The sequence below is a fragment of the Drosophila gunungcola genome, unplaced genomic scaffold (assembly GCF_025200985.1).
Source record: "Drosophila gunungcola strain Sukarami unplaced genomic scaffold, Dgunungcola_SK_2 000024F, whole genome shotgun sequence".
In the NCBI taxonomy this organism is placed as follows: domain Eukaryota; kingdom Metazoa; phylum Arthropoda; class Insecta; order Diptera; family Drosophilidae; genus Drosophila; species Drosophila gunungcola.
In genome coordinates, this window is record NW_026453203.1 from 167063 (window position 1) to 183288 (window position 16226).

General features: G+C 43.7%; 1 protein-coding gene across 3 annotated transcripts in view; it reads right to left on the reverse strand.

Annotated features, from left to right (window-relative positions):
• LOC128263884 (uncharacterized) overlaps positions 1-16226 on the reverse strand; it is a 193279-nt gene that overhangs the window by 2705 nt on the left and 174348 nt on the right. The window contains exon 2 of one of the 3 annotated variants that reach the window (XM_052999159.1): positions 6891-7014. The exons of the other annotated variants lie outside the window; for them this stretch is intronic. The gene's annotated coding sequence lies outside the window, so the exon portion shown is untranslated. The remainder of the gene's footprint in view (positions 1-6890; positions 7015-16226) is intronic. 3 annotated transcript variants of the gene reach the window in all.

Below are 16226 nucleotides of genomic sequence, written 5' to 3' on the forward strand. Positions count from 1 at the left end.
CACACAGAGTCCAACACCTATGGTCATAGAGTTAGAACTATATAGAGGCACCATTTGCTCTGCCGCTCTCTGCATAGAGTAAGAAATGTATAGAGGGCTGGTGCGAGCAGTGCAGTTGCAAATTCGCTGCGGGACCAAATTGCAAGTTCGAGCCAAATACTGAAAATTGGGGTGGGAAATCAAGGTTAGCTTCGAACATGGCTCTCAGCAGAGCTTGGGCAGAGGTCCGGGCAGCGCAAATGGTGCCTCTATACATTTCTTACTCTATGCTATGGTCTAACATGTCTTAGAGCGACGTGACAGACGTGTTAAGTGTTTTTCGATTTGTGGGCGTTACTCCGTTCGCTGCGTAGAAAAAATCTAGAAGTTCAGAATAACCTGGTTTGTAAGTTCAGTCATAGAGTAAGAACATAGAGTAAGAAATGTATAGAGGCACCATTTGCTCTGCCCGGACTTCTGCCCAAGCTCTGCTGAGAGACATGTTCGAAGCTAACCTTGATTTCCCACCCCAATTTTCAGTTTTTGGCTCGAACTTGCAATTTGGTCCCGCAGCGAACTTGCAACTGCACTGCTCGCACCAGCCCTTAGCAATGGGAGCGAGCAGTTCAGATGCAGAAACACACCGCGGGACCGAATTACAAGTTCGAATCGAACCGTGAGAGATTGAAATTTTCCCCTATGGTAAGAACTATATAAAGGCACCATTTGATCTGCCGCTCTCTCAAGTGACTTTTCCAGTGATGCCAGTGGGAAATCAAGTTTACCTTCGAACATGGCTCGCAGCGTAATCGTCTTTTTCCTTTTCTCTTTGATCGTGCGGCCATCTTAGTCCAATTTCCCTTTTGCATATCAAGTCACACGAAATACATAAGTACATTTGGCCGTACGTCAAAGTTGAATTCAATACATCGCAAAATAAGTTCTAAGCAGTGAGAAGAATTCATCGAAAAGTTTAATATGTGCAAAATATGTTCCAAAATATAGTGAAAATTAATCCCGATATTATTTTCAAGTGTTCCGCCAAAGTTGGCCCATAACTTCTTCAAATTATTTTTTTTGTTGCTCTGTGTTTCTCTCTCAGTTAAAATATTGTATATATTTTTTTTGTTGCTCTGTGTTTCTCCCTCAGTTAAAATATTATATATACAAACGCACATATATCTACATACAACTTATTTTCTACATCCTACAGTGAAAATATTTCGACACATTAAAGTTTTCCGTCGGTCAACATATAAATAAAAAATAAAGTTTCTAAAACCAACGCGAAAAACTTTATTGTAGTTTCCAGTGTTTTTTTATTTCGTGGAATTCAAATCGCAAGTGTATATTCTCGATCGTATTTTCAGCGTTACCGAGCTTATCGTAATATAACACATCGGTCAATGGAATGTTAGGCATGGGAAAAGCCTAATAGCAGATTACAGAGGGGTAACGACCTAATTCCGCCGACATAATTCCATCGTTTTAAATCGCATAATTTCGTGCGATCTTATGACGTTTGAGAACGCCATAAGTCCGCCGCAGGAAAGCCGACATAATTTCGCCGCTGCTAAAAGACATTATTTCGTGCTAAATTATGACGTTATAAACTAATTATGCCGAACTTACAAAAAATACATAATTTCGCCAGCCGCGAGACTATATATATATATATATATATATATATATATATATATATATATATTTATATATATGTAGGAGTACATCTATGTATATATTTTAAATGATGGATGTATGTATAAGTAATACGTAGATTACACTTCGAAATGTTTACCACTATTCATCAACATTTTTGAATTTATTTATTTCTGATTAAACAAAATTTTTGTATTTATTTATTTATGTTCATAAATACAGTCGTATTTATACAGACAATACATGAAATATCTTCATATTTTGTGTGCAGAACCAACATTATTTCATGCTTACAAATCTGTTACGTCAATTTAACCATACCCTGCAGTTCTAATCGCTAAGATTCTGTAGGGAATCCCCCGGGGACCGCCGCTAATTCTCGGGAACTCCCGAAGAATTCTCCATACAGAACGGCGAAGAATTTCTATGAAGCAGGCGTTCACGGCGAGGAATTCAAAGTCCGGGAGTATTCCTGAGAGAATACTAGGGTAATTACTTTAATAAGCAAAACATTTTTTTTAATATAAACTTACAAATTTATAAATATCCCAGCACTATTTAAAAGGGTATTCAGAAGTTTTTTTGTTCTCTATCTTCCCTCCATCCATCCCTCTCTCTCCGCCGCTGCTCCGAATTACTTCAAAATCGGCATCGGAAGTGTCAAAGCGGCGGCAGAATTTTTATTGCCTTCGTTGTTTCGAACTCCGTTATACGAAGCCCATGACATATGTTTTTGTTTTTTCCAACATGCCGCGAGGAAAATGAAGGGAAGGGAATTTCAGAACTACAAAGACCGCATAAGTTTTACATACATGCATATACAGATATGTACTCGTATTTCTGAACAAATGCAGACATCTGCAAAAGAAATGTGACGGACCCGGTAAGTTATGTGCGTTGGCATGCATTTTTTTTTTGTTTACATATGCATTTTATTTATTGAATCTTCTTTGAATTAAGACTAACAATAAGCATATAAAATCTTAAATGAAAAACTTTATCTGACAGTCAAGATGACTGACGCGAGATGTAAGAGCTCTAATAACTATTGCTGAGCTGTAAGGTTATTACCTAGCTATGTCCCTGGTGAGCTGGTTTGGATGAGAAGTTAGCTTTGTGTGGTAGGACGCTTTTTGTTTTGATATTTCATCTATTACGGGTAGAATGCCAAGATCTCTGTGGATGTTGTCATTCCGAACATACCAAGGTGCCCCAGTAATAGTTCTCAGTATTTTTGATTGTGCTCGCTGGATAATGTCAATTTTACTACTGCTCGCGTTTCCCCACAACTGGGAGCCGTAAGTCCAGACTGGCTTAAGCGTTGAATTGTAGAGCAGGACCTTGAAGTCCAGGCAGAGGGGGGAGCGAGCGTTTATGAGCCAATGGAGGCTATCGGATTTTAGTTTTAGATGAATTTTCTTAGCTTCGATATGTCTCCTGCCATGTAAGTCTCCTGTCTAGGTGGACGTCAAGGTACGTTACATCGTCAGCTTGTGGAAGTGGCGTGTTATTAAGAGTTAGCGGGGGACAAGTTTGTTTGTTAAGAGTAAACGTTATGTGCTTACACTTTTGCGCGTTTATTTTTATACGACAGTCTGATAACCACCTCTCCACTACCACGACATGATCAGCTAGTAGTGCTGTTGCCTGAATTGGGCATTTGAACCGACTTATGATTGCGGTATCTTCTGCGAATGTAGAAGTAGTTAACCGCTCGTTCGTGGGAATATCTGCGGTGTAAAGGAGAAATAGAGTTGGACAAAGGGCGCTACCTTATGGAACTCCAGCCTCTATCGTGTAATCGTCGGATGTTGTAGTGTTGCTCGCTGACGAATTTTGCCACTTCGTTTGGTTGATACAGACTTGGCGCCGTCTCAGTTCCAATTCGAATTGACGGCGACGGTAGTGTGAAAGAATTATTTGCAGGGTTTGGCTGAAAAGCATTTCGAAGGTTTAAAGCAAATGTGCAAGCTCTGTCTTTGTCGCTTCTGGCCCAGCTGCCTGAAGAGTCTCTTATGGGAATTACTGTTTCGGCCGGCGCCCTCCACAAGGGATGCTTGGTGCTGGCGGGTGAAAGTGTCTCAATGTACTGGCTCGATTCCAGGCTTTGAAGTAAAGTTATTAGCACTGGTGAGTGGTCCGATGGTTGATCCAAAAGCGATTTTGCAGATATTAGTTTGCGAGGAATATTTTTTGTCACAGCAAAATCCATTAAATCAGGTAGTTTTCTAGGATCTGTAGGCCAGTATGTAGGACTACCTGGTGAAACGAAGTCCAGTTTGTTGCATGTTTTGATGAGTGCATTATATAGATGCATTCCTTTGGGGTCACAAGGCGGGATCCCCAGTGTGTGTGCTTGGTCTTCGTAGAATATAAGGCGGGGTGGGCAGTAGACAGCGGCAATGGCGAGGTTGCAGTTGCCCAATTGTAATTTTATCGATGTAGCTTGCAAACCGTTGGTGAAAGTGGTGTTTGATGCGGTCCCTTATTAGGATGCCGGTTCCGCCATGTGCTTTACCATCTGGATGATCGGTGCCGTATTTGAAAGTTATATTTGCTGGTGAGATGCGTTACTGCCAGCAACATAACGTCGATTTGGTTTTCGTTCAGAAATTGAGTTATTTCAGGTATATGCCGTGAAACACCGTTGGCGTTCCACAGAGTTATTCGAGGGCTAGGCATAATTTATTTGGACTGCTGAGCTGCAAGCATTTGTAACAAGATATTTTGGTTTTGCATTACAGATTGCATGGTGGTTTTCATGAAGGACATAAATTCCATCATATTTCGTTGCAAATAATACCGGCGCCACACAGAAAAACTCCAAACACAACGATTACATAATGGGGATGGTTATATTTGCTTCTCATAGATCCAGTTGGAGAATGAAGAGTTTCTCCACTCCCAGAACTTTGTGTGCTGTAGAGCATTTCTCGTGCTCTTCTTTGCTCAACTCGTCGTCTTCTTTGCCAACTGAATACATTTTTTAATTCTAAAAAATAATTTTTGTAGCAAACATTGGCAACGCTTATTAAGAAAATTAAGAAAATATGTTGGCAATGTTCTTTTTCTCGTCCGCACTGCAAAGTACCTTAACATGATAATAAGGAGGAAAATAAATTTAAACAGACGATAAATAGCTTTTCTATAAAAAATAGCTGATAACCAATAGTATCAATACAATACAATACAAACCAATTTAAAATAATGTTTTCTGAAATTATCAAAGTAAAAATGATACAGGGAATAAAACACTTTCTCTTATAAATCAAAAAGGTGTCATCTACCTAGGCTAACGTGATCACGGTTGATTTATCTGGAAAATAGAAGTACAGACGAGAGTTCTTAGAAAATGTTAGATTCTAACGTTTTTTAACTTTTCAGTAAAAAATAAGGATACAAAAAAATGAGTAAGTTTCAGCATACCCAAGGATATGTGAACTTAAAATTAGTGCAGATTTAGTAAAAACAAATCACATGATATTTTTAATATTTAATAATTCTACTAATTCAATTATAGTACATCAAGTTAAATGCTTAAAGTCTTAGGCACCTTCTAATAAACAAATTTTGACGACCCACCGTCACAAATATATATATAATTCAACTTTCTCATTAAAACTTAAAAAGAACATTCCAAATCGAATTTATCGATTGCCGATAATCATCGCCCAATAAAACCCGATTACCCAAAGCGGGATTATCATCATCGTCCAATCTGGTCACACTAAGCAGCGCCTATATGAGCGGAGACACCCAGACCAGTCACTTGCGTTCCGACGACTCTCGCGGAAACAACAACTAGGAGGAATACCCGGGTAAGTGTTCTGGTAGTTAGTCTTGGTAGTGGTGGTGGATCCGTAAGAGTTCGGTTTGAAATTCGGTCTACGACCTGGTGAGGATCACCGACGCCCGGTGTGGTTTAGGAATACGCACCCAGGCCCGGTCGAGGTCGCTGAGCCCGGCATCTCAGTGAGTTCCTCCCAGAAGTCACGTTTCCGGCATCCGACCCGGAAACGATGCGGAATAAAACGGCAGCTCGAAACTAACGATGCCCGGCAGCTCGAAACTAACGTTGCCCTACATTCCCACATCCCACTAGAAAATCCAAGTAGTTCGTTCCTCTAAACGACCCAGAACATTACGAACCCGACGTACTCGAACGACGAGACACGACGACGCCAAACAGTGCACAATCGGCCCTTCCAAAGCGCCGACACCAAGCAGTGCACCCAGCCACAACGCACCGTCGACTTCAAGCAGTGTATAATCGACCCTCCCGAAGCGCCAACACCAAGAAGTGCACCCAGCTACCACTCAACGTCGACAACAAGCAGTCCATTCGGTCATCACACATCGGCCAAGCCAAGCAGTTCCTCGAACCATTGTACAGTGTCAGTAGCAAGCAGTGCAAAATACGACCCTTCCGTAGCGCCGAACCCGCACACCAAGCAGTGCGATACTCAACGAGCTGCGATATACTCGGCCCTTCCGCAGCGTCGATATCAACAAGCAGTACCACATTCGGCCCTTCAGCAGCGCCGACACCACTTTGCAAGCAGTATCTCGCTCGACATAATTATAGTTAGAAAACGTAGTCTTAATCAATCGTACTATTAAAATATAACCATACTCTGTAGCGTTCAATTAGTGTTATTCTTTGGGGAAAGGGAGGTAAACCGATCAAAAGATGAAATAAATTTCTGTCTCGAACCCTGGCCACGGCGAGCTATTCCGCCTCCCAAAACAGGGTCGTTACAATGGCGCCCGAGCAAATTGAACACAAAAAGACAGAATCCTCAAATATAACTCGAGGCTGGATAAGCAATGCCAATAAAGCCCAACTGGAAGCCTATCTAATAGAATTCGAGGTCAAACCGGAAACACTGTGCGAGGACATGCAAAGACAAATGTCAGAATTTATAAAGAACGGCAACCACGGCGAGGAAACTATCAAACGCCTTTTAGAACTGGCTCAGAAACACGCAAGAAGCCCATCACCAGCACCTAACGGAACAGGAAACCAACCGAAAGGCATTAGTGGGACAACCGACACAGAGGAAAAACATAAGTACCTGCAAGTGCCGAACCCGACGGAGTTTGTCGAAGGAAAACCTGGACCTAAGCCCACAAGGACAGAAGGAAATAAAGTGGCCACGATGGGAGTAATACGAAGTTGGGGAGAAGAATACGACGGAACTGAAAACCCGGAAGAGTTCATTAGTAAAACAGAGGAATAAGTAGAGGCATACGGCATAGATCTAGATCATGCAGCAGGGGCAATGGTAATACTTCTCAGAGGCTGTGCCTTGGATTGGTGGCACACCCACCCAAACCCGATGCCGTTATGGAGCAACGTGATCACGGTTGATTTATCTGGAAAATAGAAGTACAGACGAGAGTTCTTAGAAAATGTTAGATTCTAACGTTTTTTAACTTTTCAGTAAAAAATAAGGATACAAACAAATGAGTAAGTTTCAGCATACCCAAGGATATGTGAACTTAAAATTAGTGCAGATTTAGTAAAAACAAATCACATGATATTTTTAATATTTAATAATTCTACTAATTCAATTATAGTACATCAAGTTAAATGCTTAAAGTCTTAGGCACCTTCTAATAAACAAATTTTGACGACCCACCGTCACAAATATATATATAATTCAACTTTCTCATTAAAACTTAAAAAGAACATTCCAAATCGAATTTATCGATTGCCGATAATCATCGCCCAATAAAACCCGATTACCCAAAGCGGGATTATCATCATCGTCCAATCTGGTCACACTAAGCAGCGCCTATATGAGCGGAGACACCCAGACCAGTCACTTGCGTTCTGACGACTCTCGCGGAAACAACAACTAGGAGGAATACCCGGGTAAGTGTTCTGGTAGTTAGTCTTGGTAGTGGTGGTGGATCCGTAAGAGTTCGGTTTGAAATTCGGTCTACGACCTGGTGAGGATCACCGACGCCCGGTGTGGTTTAGGAATACGCACCCAGGCCCGGTCGAGGTCGCTGAGCCCGGCATCTCAGTGAGTTCCTCCCAGAAGTCACGTTTCCGGCATCCGACCCGGAAACGATGCGGAATAAAACGGCAGCTCGAAACTAACGATGCCCGGCAGCTCGAAACTAACGTTGCCCTACATTCCCACATCCCACTAGAAAATCCAAGTAGTTCGTTCCTCTAAACGACCCAGAACATTACGAACCCGACGTACTCGAACGACGAGACACGACGACGCCAAGCAGTGCACAATCGGCCCTTCCAAAGCGCCGACACCAAGCAGTGCACCCAGCCACAACGCACCGTCGACTTCAAGCAGTGTATAATCGACCCTCCCGAAGCGCCAACACCAAGAAGTGCACCCAGCTACCACTCAACGTCGACAACAAGCAGTCCATTCGGTCATCACACATCGGCCAAGCCAAGCAGTTCCTCGAACCATTGTACAGTGTCAGTAGCAAGCAGTGCAAAATACGACCCTTCCGTAGCGCCGAACCCGCACACCAAGCAGTGCGATACTCAACGAGCTGCGATATACTCGGCCCTTCCGCAGCGTCGATATCAACAAGCAGTACCACATTCGGCCCTTCAGCAGCGCCGACACCACTTTGCAAGCAGTATCTCGCTCGACATAATTATAGTTAGAAAACGTAGTCTTAATCAATCGTACTATTAAAATATAACCATACTCTGTAGCGTTCAATTAGTGTTATTCTTTGGGGAAAGGGAGGTAAACCGATCAAAAGATGAAATAAATTTCTGTCTCGAACCCTGGCCACGGCGAGCTATTCCGCCTCCCAAAACAGGGTCGTTACAATGGCGCCCGAGCAAATTGAACACAAAAAGACAGAATCCTCAAATATAACTCGAGGCTGGATAAGCAATGCCAATAAAGCCCAACTGGAAGCCTATCTAATAGAATTCGAGGTCAAACCGGAAACACTGTGCGAGGACATGCAAAGACAAATGTCAGAATTTATAAAGAACGGCAACCACGGCGAGGAAACTATCAAACGCCTTTTAGAACTGGCTCAGAAACACGCAAGAAGCCCATCACCAGCACCTAACGGAACAGGAAACCAACCGAAAGGCATTAGTGGGACAACCGACACAGAGGAAAAACATAAATACCTGCAAGTGCCGAACCCGACGGAGTTTGTCGAAGGAAAACCTGGACCTAAGCCCACAAGGACAGAAGGAAATAAAGTGGCCACGATGGGAGTAATACGAAGTTGGGGAGAAGAATACGACGGAACTGAAAACCCGGAAGAGTTCATTAGTAAAACAGAGGAATAAGTAGAGGCATACGGCATAGATCTAGATCATGCAGCAGGGGCAATGGTAATACTTCTCAGAGGCTGTGCCTTGGATTGGTGGCACACCCACCCAAACCCGATGCCATTATGGAGCACCTTTCGGAAAGAATTCCTAGAGTATTGCAGGCCACAGGATCATAAGGAGAAAGCTATGGAAAGCATCACACATAGACACCAGGACGAGAACGAGCCAACAATTCACTACGCTCACAGAAGAAAACAAACTGGAGTGGGTGTACCGAAACAGTCGAGTGGAGTTCAAGCGATATGCTAAACGTGGAGAATGCCAAACCCTAGCGGAATACCCCCGACTAGCCGAGGAATTCGAGGCACTACAACCACATGGGCACACAGCACAGCAGACAACGCAACAAACACCGGAAACTCGCTTGGGACATTAACCACCAGGAAGTTACTGGAGACCACCAAGGAACCAGTGGAGACCCCAAGAAGCACAACCAATACTTAACAGAGGCGTCACAAGATCTTGGGACATGAGCAATAGATGCTCGCGGTGCAAACTAGTGGGATACATAGCACGCGGATGCAATGGAATACGAACAATTCATTGCTGCCGCAGGAATGAAGCGACGGGAAACGGAAGATGCCCATGGGATCAGAGCGGGCACCCAGGGCACACTCCACACCCGCAACATCAATAAAATTCAACGGTCGACGTCTACTAGCACAAGTCATCATAGGCAGCACAAGAATTCGCGGAGCAATTGACACAGGAGCCACACGGAGTTATATCGGCCAAGAGATAGCCAGCAGAATAGCTAGACATGGAAAAAGAAAACAAGTAATCGAAGCCATAAGACTGGCAGACGGAACAAACAGAACGGTCACAGAGGCACTAGAAGTACCAATACAACTCGGGACACAAACAAACACAACAACACTATTAGTCCTCGACGAGATGATCGGAGACCTACTCTTGGGAATAGACAGCGAAAATTAAAAAGAAGAAGAGGAGCCAACGCAGAAGCAAGAAACACAAGAGACACGGCATCGGATCACTAGAAACAGGGGATTTAACAGACGCACAGATCCAAGAGACCCTCAAAAGAGAGCTAGAGATGATGAGCCAAATCAAAGGAGTAAGTCACATTGCAAGCCAAAAAATCTTCATGAAGCGCGACCGCCTAATTAAACAGAGGTACCTCCCTCGAAGCCCAGCAATGCAGTCAATAATAAACAAACAAGTCGACGAACTCATAGCACAGAACCTCATAGAACCCTCACACTCCGCCTACAGTTCGCCAGCGGTAATCGTGGAGATGAAAAACAAGGAATGGAGGCTTTGCAAAGACTATAGGCAACTGAACGAGCAAGGAGGAAAATAAATTTAAACAGACGATAAATAGCTTTTCTATAAAAAACAGCTGATAACTAATAGTATCAATACAATACAATACAAACCAATTTAAAATAATGTTTTCTGAAATTATCAAAGTAAAAATGATACAGGGAATAAAACACTTTCTCTTATAAATCAAAAAGGTGTCATCTACCTAGGCTAACGTGATCACGGTTGATTTATCTGGAAAATAGAAGTACAGACGAGAGTTCTTAGAAAATGTTAGATTCTAACGTTTTTTAACTTTTCAGTAAAAAATAAGGATACAAAAAAATGAGTAAGTTTCAGCATACCCAAGGATATGTGAACTTAAAATTAGTGCAGATTTAGTAAAAACAAATCACATGATATTTTTAATATTTAATAATTCTACTAATTCAATTATAGTACATCAAGTTAAATGCTTAAAGTCTTAGGCACCTTCTAATAAACAAATTTTGACGACCCACCGTCACAAATATATATATAATTCAACTTTCTCATTAAAACTTAAAAAGAACATTCCAAATCGAATTTATCCATTGCCGATAATCATCGCCCAATAAAACCCGATTACCCAAAGCGGGATTATCATCATCGTCCAATCTGGTCACACTAAGCAGCGCCTATATGAGCGGAGACACCCAGACCAGTCACTTGCGTTCCGACGACTCTCGCGGAAACAACAACTAGGAGGAATACCCGGGTAAGTGTTCTGGTAGTTAGTTTTGGTAGTGGTGGTGGATCCGTAAGAGTTCGGTTTGAAATTCGGCTCTACGACCTGGTGAGGATCACCGACGCCCGGTGTGGTTTAGGAATACGCACCCAGGCCCGGTCGAGGTCGCTGAGCCCGGCATCTCAGTGAGTTCCTCCCAGAAGTCACGTTTCCGGCATCCGACCCGGAAACGATGCGGAATAAAACGGCAGATCGAAACTAACGATGCCAGGCAGCTCGAAACTAACGTTGCCCTACATTCCCACATCCCACTAGAAAATCCAAGTAGTTCGTTCCTCTAAACGACCCAGAACATTACGAACCCGACGTACTCGAACGACGAGACACGACGACGCCAAGCAGTGCACAATCGGCCCTTCCGAAGCGCCGACACCAAGCAGTGCACCCAGCCACAACGCACCGTCGACTTCAAGCAGTGTATAATCGACCCTCCCGAAGCGCCAACACCAAGCAGTGCACCCAGCTACCACACAACGTCGACAATAAGCAGTCCATTCGGTCATCACACATCGGCCAAGCCAAGCAGTTCCTCGAACCATTGTACAGTGTCAGTAGCAAGCAGTGCAACATACGAGCCTTCCGTAGCGCCGAACCCGCACACCAAGCAGTGCGATACTCAACGAGCTGCGATATACTCGGCCCTTCCGCAGCGTCGATATCAACAAGCAGTACCACATTCGGCCCTTCAGCAGCGCCGACACCACTTTGCAAGCAGTATCTCGCTCGACATAATTATAGTTAGAAAACGTAGTCTTAATCAATCGTACTATTAAAATATAACCATACTCTGTAGCGTTCAATTAGTGTTATTCTTTGGGGAAAGGGAGGTAAACCGATCAAAAGATGAAATAAATTTCTGTCTCGAACCCTGGCCACGGCGAGCTATTCCGCCTCCCAAAACAGGGTCGTTACAATGGCGCCCGAGCAAATTGAACACAAAAAGACAGAATCCTCAAATATAACTCGAGGCTGGATAAGCAATGCCAATAAAGCCCAACTGGAAGCCTATCTAATAGAATTCGAGGTCAAACCGGAAACACTGTGCGAGGACATGCAAAGACAAATGTCAGAATTTATAAAGAACGGCAACCACGGCGAGGAAACTATCAAACGCCTTTTAGAACTGGCTCAGAAACACGCAAGAAGCCCATCACCAGCACCTAACGGAACAGGAAACCAACCGAAAGGCATTAGTGGGACAACCGACACAGAGGAAAAACATAAATACCTGCAAGTGCCGAACCCGACGGAGTTTGTCGAAGGAAAACCTGGACCTAAGCCCACAAGGACAGAAGGAAATAAAGTGGCCACGATGGGAGTAATACGAAGTTGGGGAGAAGAATACGACGGAACTGAAAACCCGGAAGAGTTCATTAGTAAAACAGAGGAATAAGTAGAGGCATACGGCATAGATCTAGATCATGCAGCAGGGGCAATGGTAATACTTCTCAGAGGCTGTGCCTTGGATTGGTGGCACACCCACCCAAACCCGATGCCGTTATGGAGCAACGTGATCACGGGTGATTTATCTGGAAAATAGAAGTACAGACGAGAGTTCTTAGAAAATGTTAGATTCTAACGTTTTTTAACTTTTCAGTAAAAAATAAGGATACAAAAAAATGAGTAAGTTTCAGCATACCCAAGGATATGTGAACTTAAAATTAGTGCAGATTTAGTAAAAACAAATCACATGATATTTTTAATATTTAATAATTCTACTAATTCAATTATAGTACATCAAGTTAAATGCTTAAAGTCTTAGGCACCTTCTAATAAACAAATTTTGACGACCCACCGTCACAAATATATATATAATTCAACTTTCTCATTAAAACTTAAAAAGAACATTCCAAATCGAATTTATCGATTGCCGATAATCATCGCCCAATAAAACCCGATTACCCAAAGCGGGATTATCATCATCGTCCAATCTGGTCACACTAAGCAGCGCCTATATGAGCGGAGACACCCAGACCAGTCACTTGCGTTCCGACGACTCTCGCGGAAACAACAACTAGGAGGAATACCCGGGTAAGTGTTCTGGTAGTTAGTCTTGGTAGTGGTGGTGGATCCGTAAGAGTTCGGTTTGAAATTCGGCTCTACGACCTGGTGAGGATCACCGACGCCCGGTGTGGTTTAGGAATACGCACCCAGGCCCGGTCGAGGTCGCTGAGCCCGGCATCTCAGTGAGTTCCTCCCAGAAGTCACGTTTCCGGCATCCGACCCGGAAACGATGCGGAATAAAACGGCAGCTCGAAACTAACGATGCCCGGCAGCTCGAAACTAACGTTGCCCTACATTCCCACATCCCACTAGAAAATTAGTTCGTTCCTCTAAACGACCCAGAACATTACGAACCCGACGTACTCGTACGACGAGACACGACGAAGCCAAGCAGTGCACAATCGGCCCTTCCAAAGCGCCGACACCAAGCAGTGCACCCAGCCACAACGCACCGTCGACTTCAAGCAGTGTATAATCGACCCTCCCGAAGCGCCAACACCAAGAAGTGCACCCAGCTACCACTCAACGTCGACAACAAGCAGTCCATTCGGTCATCACACATCGGCCAAGCCAAGCAGTTCCTCGAACCATTGTACAGTGTCAGTAGCAAGCAGTGCAACATACGACCCTTCCGTAGCCCCGAACCCGCACACCAAGCAGTGCGATACTCAACGAGCTGCGATATACTCGGCCCTTCCGCAGCGTCGATATCAACAAGCAGTACCACATTCGGCCCTTCAGCAGCGCCGACACCACTTTGCAAGCAGTATCTCGCTCGACATAATTATAGTTAGAAAACGTAGTCTTAATCAATCGTACTATTAAAATATAACCATTCTCTGTAGCGTTCAATTAGTGTTATTCTTTGGGGAAAGGGAGGTAAACCGATCAAAAGATGAAATAAATTTCTGTCTCGAACCCTGGCCACGGCGAGCTATTCCGCCTCCCAAAACAGGGTCGTTACAATGGCGCCCGAGCAAATTGAACACAAAAAGACAGAATCCTCAAATATAACTCGAGGCTGGATAAGCAATGCCAATAAGGCCCAACTGGAAGCCTATCTAATATAATTCGAGGTCAAACCGGAAACACTGTGCGAGGACATGCAAAGACAAATGTCAGAATTTATAAAGAACGGCAACCACGGCGAGGAAACTATCAAACGCCTTTTAGAACTGGCTCAGAAACACGCAAGAAGCCCATCACCAGCACCTAACGGAACAGGAAACCAACCGAAAGGCATTAGTGGGACAACCGACACAGAGGAAAAACATAAATACCTGCAAGTGCCGAACCCGACGGAGTTTGTCGAAGGAAAACCTGGACCTAAGCCCACAAGGACAGAAGGAAATAAAGTGGCCACGATGGGAGTAATACGAAGTTGGGGAGAAGAATACGACGGAACTGAAAACCCGGAAGAGTTCATTAGTAAAACAGAGGAATAAGCAGAGGCATACGGCATAGATCTAGATCATGCAGCAGGGGCAATGGTAATACTTCTCAGAGGCTGTGCCTTGGATTGGTGGCACACCCACCCAAACCCGATGCCATTATGGAGCACCTTTCGGAAAGAATTCCTAGAGTATTACATGCCCCCGGAGGGGAGAAAGCTATGGAAAGCATCACACATAGACACCAGGACGAGAACGAGCCAACGATTCACTACGCTCACAGAAGAAAACAAACTGGAGTGGGTGTACCGAAACAGTCGAGTGGAGTTCAAGCGATATGCTAAACGTGGAGAATGCCAAACCCTAGCGGAATACCCCCGACTAGCCGAGGAATTCGAGGCACTACAACCACATGGGCACACAGCACAGCAGACAACGCAACAAACACCGGAAACTCGCTTGGGACATTAACCACCAGGAAGTTACTGGAGACCACCAAGGAACCAGTGGAGACCCCAAGAAGCACAACCAATACTTAACAGAGGCGTCACAAGATCTTGGGACATGAGCAATAGATGCTCGCGGTGCAAACTAGTGGGATACATAGCACGCGGATGCAATGGAATACGAACAATTCATTGCTGCCGCAGGAATGAAGCGACGGGAAACGGAAGATGCCCATGGGATCAGAGCGGGCACCCAGGGCACACACCACACCCGCAACATCAATAAAATTCAACGGTCGACGTCTACTAGCACAAGTCATCATAGGCAGCACAAGAATTCGCGGAGCAATTGACACAGGAGCCACACGGAGTTATATCGGCCAAGAGATAGCCAGCAGAATAGCTAGACATGGAAAAAGAAAACAAGTAATCGAAGCCATAAGACTGGCAGACGGAACAAACAGAACGGTCACAGAGGCACTAGAAGTACCAATACAACTCGGGACACAAACAAACACAACAACACTATTAGTCCTCGACGAGATGATCGGAGACCTACTCTTGGGAATAGACAGCGAAAATTAAAAAGAAGAAGAGGAGCCAACGCAGAAGCAAGAAACACAAGAGACACGGCATCGGATCACTAGAAACAGGGGATTTAACAGACGCACAGATCCAAGAGACCCTCAAAAGAGAGCTAGAGATGATGAGCCAAATCAAAGGAGTAAGTCACATTGCAAGCCAAAAAATCTTCATGAAGCGCGACCGCCTAATTAAACAGAGGTACCTCCCTCGAAACCCAGCAATGCAGTCAATAATAAACAAACAAGTCGACGAACTCATAGCACAGAACCTCATAGAACCCTCACACTCCGCCTACAGTTCGCCAGCGGTAATCGTGGAGATGAAAAACAAGGAATGGAGGCTTTGCAAAGACTATAGGCAACTGAACGAGCAAGGAGGAAAATAAATTTAAACAGACGATAAATAGCTTTTCTATAAAAAACAGCTGATAACCAATAGTATCAATACAATACAATACAAACCAATTTAAAATAATGTTTTCTGAAATTATCAAAGTAAAAATGATACAGGGAATAAAACACTTTCTCTTATAAATCAAAAAGGTGTCATCTACCTAGGCTAACGTGATCACGGTTGATTTATCTGGAAAATAGAAGTACAGACGAGAGTTCTTAGAAAATGTTAGATTCTAACGTTTTTTAACTTTTCAGTAAAAAATAAGGATACAAAAAAATGAGTAAGTTTCAGCATACCCAAGGATATGTGAACTTAAAATTAGTGCAGATTTAGTAAAAACAAATCACATGATATTTTTAATATTTAATAAT